Source organism: Gavialis gangeticus, unplaced genomic scaffold (genome assembly GCF_001723915.1).
Source record: "Gavialis gangeticus isolate Ggan-Ray unplaced genomic scaffold, GavGan_comp1, whole genome shotgun sequence".
Classification (NCBI taxonomy): Eukaryota; Metazoa; Chordata; order Crocodylia; family Gavialidae; genus Gavialis; species Gavialis gangeticus.
The window spans coordinates 45,345,684-45,353,763 of NW_017729027.1; the positions used below are offsets into that span (position 1 = coordinate 45,345,684).

The 8,080-nt window shown below is 47.9% G+C and overlaps 1 protein-coding gene and 1 long non-coding RNA gene across 3 annotated transcripts in view; one reads left to right on the plus strand and one right to left on the minus strand.

Annotated features, from left to right (window-relative positions):
- The window catches only part of LOC109300024 (protein CLN8-like), a 16,530-nt gene extending 16,037 nt beyond the window's left edge, over positions 1 to 493 (minus strand). Inside the window, exon 1 of one of the 2 annotated variants that reach the window (XM_019520615.1) lies at positions 469 to 493. The gene's annotated coding sequence lies outside the window, so the exon portion shown is untranslated. Of the gene's footprint in view, positions 1 to 29; positions 51 to 468 lie in introns of those variants that run through there. The other variant, XM_019520616.1, reaches the window with a different exon arrangement.
- The window catches only part of LOC109300027, a 40,955-nt gene that overhangs the window by 17,712 nt on the left and 15,163 nt on the right, over positions 1 to 8,080 (plus strand). The gene's annotated exons all lie outside the window — the stretch shown is intronic.

Here is an 8,080-nt window from a genome sequence, read left to right on the forward strand (position 1 = left end):
AGGGGAGGTCCGGCCGGGCAGCTACTCACCGTCGGGCCTGTGCTGCCGCCCCTGGTCCCGGCTTCCGCCTTTTTTGAAACGGGAAGGCAGGGCACGTGGCCGCCCGTTCCTCCGGCCATTAGGAGCTGGGCGGGACGGGACGGGACGGGACGGGGCGGCCGGGCAGGTGCAGGCCCCTCCCTGCTGCCTGTCCGCCAGGCCCCGCACCGACCCGCGCAGGACTCCTCGGGGGAGGGCACCCGGGCGGGGAGGCCCGCGCCCAGCGCAGAGCTGCGGGGCGCGTGCCCCATGGACTCCTCGGGGCGGCGCGCGGTGACGAGGAGCCGCCTCCCCCGCGCCACCTGGACGAGCTGTGCTGGTCCCAGCCCTGCCCCCGCGCCCCCATGCAGTGTCCCTGCCCCGCTCCTTCCCTCATCCCAAGGGCCTCAATTCGCACCCTCCCATGTCCCCTGCGCCCCACAGGCTTACCTGCGGGGACTTGCTCTCCCCACTGCCGGGCTCTTTCTTGGCCATGTGCATGTCTGTGGGGGCGCCCTGCAGCCCCAAGCGTCCCCGCTCCGGCTGGCCCGCGCCTTCCCGCCTCCCTGCACGATGCCGCGAGTCCGGGACGCGCCGTGCCGGCTGGGGCAGCCCGGGACTGGGGCTTCAGCATCCCACTCCCCTCTGCCCCCCCCCGCTTAGGGCCAGATGGTCACCCTGCTCTGCCCCACTTTCTGACTTGCACAGCGCCCGCTGGTATCGCACAGCTAGAGCTCCAGTCAGAGCACATGGGCAGGGAGGCCTGGCAGGTAAAACGGTTGAGAAACACTGCTCTAGCTGGGCCATGTAGGCCTGGTGGGGAAGAACCTCACCCTGCTGGGCCTTGCTCTCTCCCCTGTCTGTCCTTTCCCGCCACGGTGTATTTCCAAGATCAAAAAAGAGGACATCTGTGATGGGGTGGGGACAGAAAAAGGGAGGGGGGCAGTGATAAGCCTGTGCCCTGCCTCTGCCCCTCACTCCTAAGCCTCTGCTCCCCCAGCCCTGTCAGCGCCCCTCACTCCAGATCTGCAGCCCCCTGCCCCACAGCCCAGCCAGTGCCCCTCAATCCTGACTCAGAGCCCCCTGTCCCCCCAGCCCAGCTACTGCCAGCACACACGATTACTCACCAGGGGCACGTGTGCAGAGTGCGTTAGCCCCGACAGCCAATCACCTTGCCGGCTGCTCCCTGCCCCAGGCATCCAAGCTGCTTATGCAAAGCAAAAACTCAGACATTTGCTCAGATTTAAAAAACCTGCCCAGACAAGAACAGGGGGCCAAAAAAGGAGAATGGGAAAACCCAGATGTATGGTAACCACAGACAGTATCACAGACCAAGGCAATTCCCTGGGCTGAGGCTGCTCCTGTGGGGTCCAACACTGTTGACCCATCCTGCAGCCCCTTCTGCTGGCCCTGAGAGCATGGGAGGGGTAGAGGGGACCAGCTGGGCCACAAAGCATGGCTCTGTCTGCATCTGCCCACCTGCCTGCTGGTAGCAGAGCACGTGCGGGTGGGGGCTAGCACAGAGGGTGCCTGAGCATGGGAAAGGCAGCAGCAGTGATGGCAGTCCCAAGAGAACTAGGGGCAGTACCACTGGAGTAGCTGAGGCAGGCACAGGGTGCTGAATGGGGAAGGAGAACATTTACTTCATTTGCAGAGGGATCCTGTGGCTTGCTTTAACTTGCTCTCCTGGTACGCTAGGTGTGCCATGGCATGCTCTTTGGGAAATACTGCCTTTGGCAGTGCCCAAAGCCATGATTGGGAAAAATGCATGCATCTAAGAATAGGAAAAAAATAACCACTTGAGAGAGATACCCATGAGTAGGGTTCTTCTTAAATTGCAGTGAGACAAAGGGTTTTTCATAGCCTGCTTGTGGTGTGCAGAGCTGATTTTGCAGGCATTTTGCAGTGGCCCTGTCCCTCACTGCTGATTAGCAGAAGGGCAAAAACTGCATAATTAAATAACAAATTCCATGATACTATCAAATAAAATTACTATGTTTATTATACATCTAAATATAAGATTTAAACATGTTATGAATAGAAATGTATACACAGTATGAATTGTGACATATCATCTACCTCTAAGTTATTATTAGTGTTCTACAAAAAGTTTAGAAATACTAAATAATGCTAATCTGGATAGAAACAATTCATGTTAGTTGTTAAATGCTAGCCTGCAGCATACACCAGCAGTTGCAGCTGACATCCTCGGTCTCTGCAGCATGAACCCCTGTCCATACACTGAGCTCGCGTGTTCTGCATCCACTGAATGGGCTGGAATCGTAAGGCAGCATTTTGCCAAGTTGTAGACATGTGGAAACCAATCAGAAACAGAATCCCAAAACAGTCACAGTCACGGCATCTGTCATTCTGTGACAAACAATATGTAAGCAGCGCGTCTGTTGTCATGCTCTTGCTGGGGCATAGGTGCAAATCTGGGTCCCTGGCCCCCTACCCCTAGCACCTGGGGGGCCCCTCCAGCAGGGCTGAGGGGGGAAGGGAGCTGTGGGTGGGAGGCAAGGGGCACCAGCGGAGATGTAGGAGTGGAGCAGGGGGAACCAGCAGGCCAGGAGGGTTGTAGGGGTGGAGTGAAGAGCACCAGCAGGGCTGAGGAGGTTGTGGGGGAGAATGAGGGGCACTGACTGGATCAGGGGCCTGTGGGGGGGTACCGGCAGGGCTGGGGGGCACCAGCAGAGCCAGAGGGCTGCAGGTGGGGAGTGACAGGCACCAGCGGGGCTGTGGGTAGGGAGTGAGGGGCCTGCACCTGCATTCTGTGAGCTAAGAGGGCAAGGGAGCACTGATTTTCTATAATAAAAACCCAAGATCAAATACCAAAATTTATAGTTATTTAGAATTTATTGTATTATAGTGATTGAGATACTAGTAAGCTTATAAATTGCTTTAAAACTGTAAATATATCAATAAAATATTATGTTCAATGGATACCTATATTTATAGTGGCATTTCATTTTAATTGTGGATTTGGGGGGTTTATCAGATAATCTGCATTTTTCATCAGAGAATTTGCCATTTTTTTTTTTTTTTAAATCAGGGAAAACAAGGGTCCCTGCTTATGATATAGTCCAGTAATTTCCTAGGTATTGAGGTGAGTCTAGCTGGTCTCTAGTTCCCTAGCTCCTCCTCTTTGTTTCTTTTAAAAAAGGGAAACTACACTGGCCCATCTCCCATGACTTCAAGAAGATCATTGTGCCAAAAGCTTTGAGATCTCCCCTCTTCTAGTTCCTTCAATACCCTGGGATTAAGTTCATCCAACCCTGCTGACTTGAATTCATTCAGACCCAGCTAAAGCTGTCTGACCATCTCTTCTGACATCTCCTCCCTTAGCTTGGCCCCCTCCTTATCCAGATAATCCCTGTTAGATGTTTGGCTACATCTTAATTTTTTTTTTGTGAAACTGAGGCAAAGTAGCCGTTGAGTAGCTGCACCTTCTTTGCATCTTTGGTTAGGAGTTCCACCCTGGCTTAACAGAGGGCGCACAGCTTCCTTGGTCCTTCTTTTCAGGCTAACATAGTTACAGAATTTCTTCTGGTCTTTAACCTCCTTTGCCAGGATGTTGCCTTGTTCTTTATCTTTGTCTTCCTCATTTTGTCCCTGCAGGTTATTGATACACTCCCTCGGTGACTTGCCCATTCTTCCTTTGTATATATGCTTTCATTTTGCATTTGAGGCGTTTTAGAAACTCCTTGTTCAGCCACATTATTCTCTTGCCATTCTTCTTGTGCTTCCATCATGTCAGGAAAGTTTCTTGTTGGACTTCCAATACTGTGCCCCTTAGATGCTCCCAGGCCTCCTGGGCATCTTTATCCTTCAATCTATCCTCCCATGACACTATGCTTATTAACTCTATGAGTCAGATGAAATATCTCTTTTTGAAATCTAGCGTCCTAATTTTGTTGATCTCATGCTTTCTCTGTTTCAGGATCTGGAATTCTATCATCTTGTGGTGATTTCTTCCCAAGTTACCCGTCACCTTCACGCCCTCCACAGATCCTTTCCTGTTGGTCAAGACAAGATCCAAGATAAACAATCTCCCTTGTTGTATGCTTCAGTTTCTGGAAAAGGAAGTCGTCCCCCAGACAAGTGAGGAACCAGCTTGACATTTTATGTCTGGCTACATTGTTTTTCAGACAGGTGTCCAGAAAATTTAAGTCTCCCATCAGTACCATCCCCTAGCTTTTGCACTGATTTGTCACTTGCTTAAAAACTGCCTCATCCACCTCCTGATTAGGTGCCCTATAAAAAATCCCTACCTTTAAATCAATGCTGCGTCTTTCAGCTTTCATCATCACTCAAATGCATTCTGTTTTGAGGTCTTCTTCCTACTGAACCAGGGAACAGGCGTATATGTTTTTGACATACAGGGCAACACCGCCGCCTTTTCCCCAGTGCTGTCCTTCCGCATAACAGAGCATAGGACAGCAGGGCAGGTCCTATGAGGAAAGGTTGCGGGACCTGAACCTGTTCAGCCTTCAAAAGAGAAGGCTGAGAGGGGATCTTGTGGCCTGTTATAAACTGGTTGGGGGAGGGATCAGCAGGCGCTGGGGGAGTCCCTGTTCCCCCGAGCGCCGCAAGGAGTGACCAGGAACAATGGTCACAAGCTGGCGGAGGGAAGGTTTAAGCTGGACATCAGGAGGCGCTACTTCACGGTCAGGGCGGCTAGGGTCTGGAACCAGCTTCCAAGTGAGGTGGTGCAGGCTCCCACCCTGGGGGTTTTTAAGAGGAGGTTGGATGACCACCTTATTGGGGTCATTTGACCCCAATGCTCTTCCTGCCATGGCAGGGGGTCAGACTAGATGATCTGCTCAGGTCCCTTCCGACCCTAGAAACTATGAAACCCTCAATGTTGACATTCCAGTCATAAGAGCTGTCCCCACGGGTCTTGGTGATGCCAACCAGATCATAGTTCTTTTCACAGGCTGCAGCTTCCAACTTACCTCATTTATTCCCCATACTTCTCATATTTGTATACTTACTGAAGACTGAGCCCTGCATCCTGACTGAAGACTGAGCACAAATATTTGTAGAGTTCAAGACCATGCCTAGGTTCTCCTATTCTCAATTTCCATTCCTCTATTATAGCCTCACTTTTTCCCTCCTGGTTCTCACTTCATTTATATCAGGAGTGTCAAACCCATCCAGTCCCTTGGCCAGACAAATGTTGCTGGACCAGTCTGTGACCCTGGATGAAAAAAGGTTTAAGCTGGCAGTTTGCCACAGAACAATGCAGATATAACAGTTCAAGCCTAACAGCTTGTATTAGTATCTTTTGATATTAATCCGGTTGTTATGTCCATCGATACTTCAAACCTTTGACCATTCTTTCTGTTCTGCAATATCTGATTATGGAAGGAGATTTCTCCTTACTTCTCAGGCCCACTTTTCATTGATTCTAGATCCATGGACTTTCTTGAACTTCTTGTTCATCCACGCAAGTCTGTAATTCTTCCTTACCAATTTTTAACTCTTGGTTGAGATACACGCTTGAAACTATTTGGTTTTGGGGGTTTTTTTTGCTGTAGTTCTTGAATCAAGTCTACCTCCTTAACTAGTTTCCTTAATTTCTCAAATTTCTGAAGTTTGAGACCATTGTCACAAACCCGTCCTTGTCCCATCTGCAATTTAGTCTAAACTGAATCAATTCAGGATCATTTCACTCCCACTTATTTCCCACAGCCAGTACTTTTACAAGATCCTCACTACCAGCCAAAACAAAGGCAACTTTCTCTCTTGCTGCTACCATACTGTTTGATAGATTGCTCTAACAGCTAATTTATCCAGAAATATCTGTCCCCTACTACTGTGTGTCATATTTGCTACTCAGTCTGTTAGAGAAATGGAGATGTCTTTCATTTTCCACTATTGCTGAATTCTCCCAAGACATTGTAGTACTCCAACTCTGCAAAAAAGACCCCAACACAGCCTCTTTAATTCTCTTCCTGTATGCATTTCTCGTGTGCTTTTCAGTAAAACAGGTTTTATTTTGCCTATGTTGGGGGACCTGGTGGCCAAATCTGAAATGCGGTTTCAGCAGCATTTGATGGAGGAAGGATTCAGCTACAGACCCTTTCCTTGTGCCACCCCCTGGAGAAATGTCAGCTGCAGGTGTGTCTTAGCACCTGCCTACCTCCAACTCGAGGTGGGCCATTCTGGCCCACAGCTGGAAAAGTGGTTGCCTGTCATTGGCATATGCCATCACATCTCATTTCCAAGCACTCTACCATTTCATTAACATACAATAGTACTCTACTACCTTTGCTTTTTTTTTTCCTCTTTCCTAAACAGTTTCAGTATCTGCATTGTAGGCTGCGTATCTGCTGACTACCGTTTCATTAGGTCTCATTTATTCTGATAACACCTTGTTCTGTGTCACATACCAGGACTTCCAGTTCCTCTATTTTATTCTCCATACTGGTTGCACTGTTTTACAAACATTTTAGGTTGTTTCCATTTTTCAGATCAACATAATCATAGGATGACCATGAGCTGCCAGTGTGATACATCTGTGAAAACAGTTGCAGTCTTATGTATTTGACAAACTATATATGCAGCAGAGACGAAGTACCATTGTACAAAGCATTAGTAAAACCCCTTTTAAAATATGATCAGGTCATGATTGTTCTAGTCACCCGAGTTCAAAACCGCAACAAGTGCAAAGACCTCAATCAAATTCAACGAGTTAAGGCAATAGAGACCTTTCTTCTGAATGCAATTAAAGTAACTTAGCATCTTGTTTAGTTAAGCAAAGCAAATTAAAGGGATGACATGATAACCAGAGAATGGGGAGAGCTTTTTAGGCTAAAAACAGACCTGTCACAATATCAAACCAATTACAAAGCACACTATGAAAATATTTTGATTGAAAAGCAAAGGAAGAATGTAAACTATCAGAGTAGTGTAGTTTTGGAAAGTTCTCCCCAGAAAAGTGTGGGAAGCAAGACACCTGAATCACATCATTTTAAGATCATACTGGACAACTTTTTGGAAAGAACTGTATCAGCACACGTAAAGTAGTCATCTTTGCTGTTCTCCTAATAAGGTAGCTTGTGGTGGGAAAGATGACTGGTAATCCTGTGCTTCAAGGCTTTTCCTGGTGAGCAGCTGGGGATGGGAATGGCACCCCACCCCTTCACCCATGAATGCTACTGGACTTGGGGGTTTAGAGGTGAGGCAGGGGGTGGGTTGTTGGCTTTCTCCAAAGCATTGAAACATTGGTTATACCCAAGACTGCTTTTTTGTTCGTTTTTGATTGGGTACACTGGTGTCTCATACTTGGCAAATCCAGAGGATCTTCTAGATGCCAGGTTTGGGAATCAGAATAAAATTTTTCCCTTCAGTCATTTTGCCAGGGACCAATTTTAGTTTTTGTTTTGTTTTGCTTTGCCTTTCTCTGTAAGGCATGGTATGGTCCCCCCAGGATCTTTTAAGCATACATTAACCAACTATATTGCCAAAGCCTGGTTTCCTGTTTTTACCTATGGCATATTACATGATGCACTTAATGGTTTAAGTACTGCACCTTGGAGTTGAGTATGAGGGTTCAAAGTAGGGATTCTGGGGATTTCCTGGGTCTGCCTATGAATACAGAAGAGTGGACTCTAGGGCAAGGAGCCATATGATGCCCCCCACGCTCCCCTCTTACTTCCTCACCAGGCTATGTTATGTTTAATTATCCATGATCAATCACTTAATAAGAGTCATAAGTGAGCTTAATGGCAGTTTGTGCCCAAAAGCTTGTCTGACATCTCTTCCAGTTATACAGTTGGCCTGATAAAAGATAATCACTAAAAGTAAACCTTGGTTATGAGACACTCAACATTTAAATCAGAATTTCCCTCACTAGAAAAGGTTATGTTGCAGCTATATGGGTTCATTTGACCTTTCTTGACAGGGACTCGGAGAAAGGGGGTGGGAGTGGTGGAGATGGAAATTTTACAATAGTGTCTGTTTTGTATATGTAACAAATCTACTTTTGGCTTCCTAGAAAAAAAAAAAAAGCAGCTCAGATGTACAGGCCAGAAAAAGTTGGGGGGGGGGGGGGGGG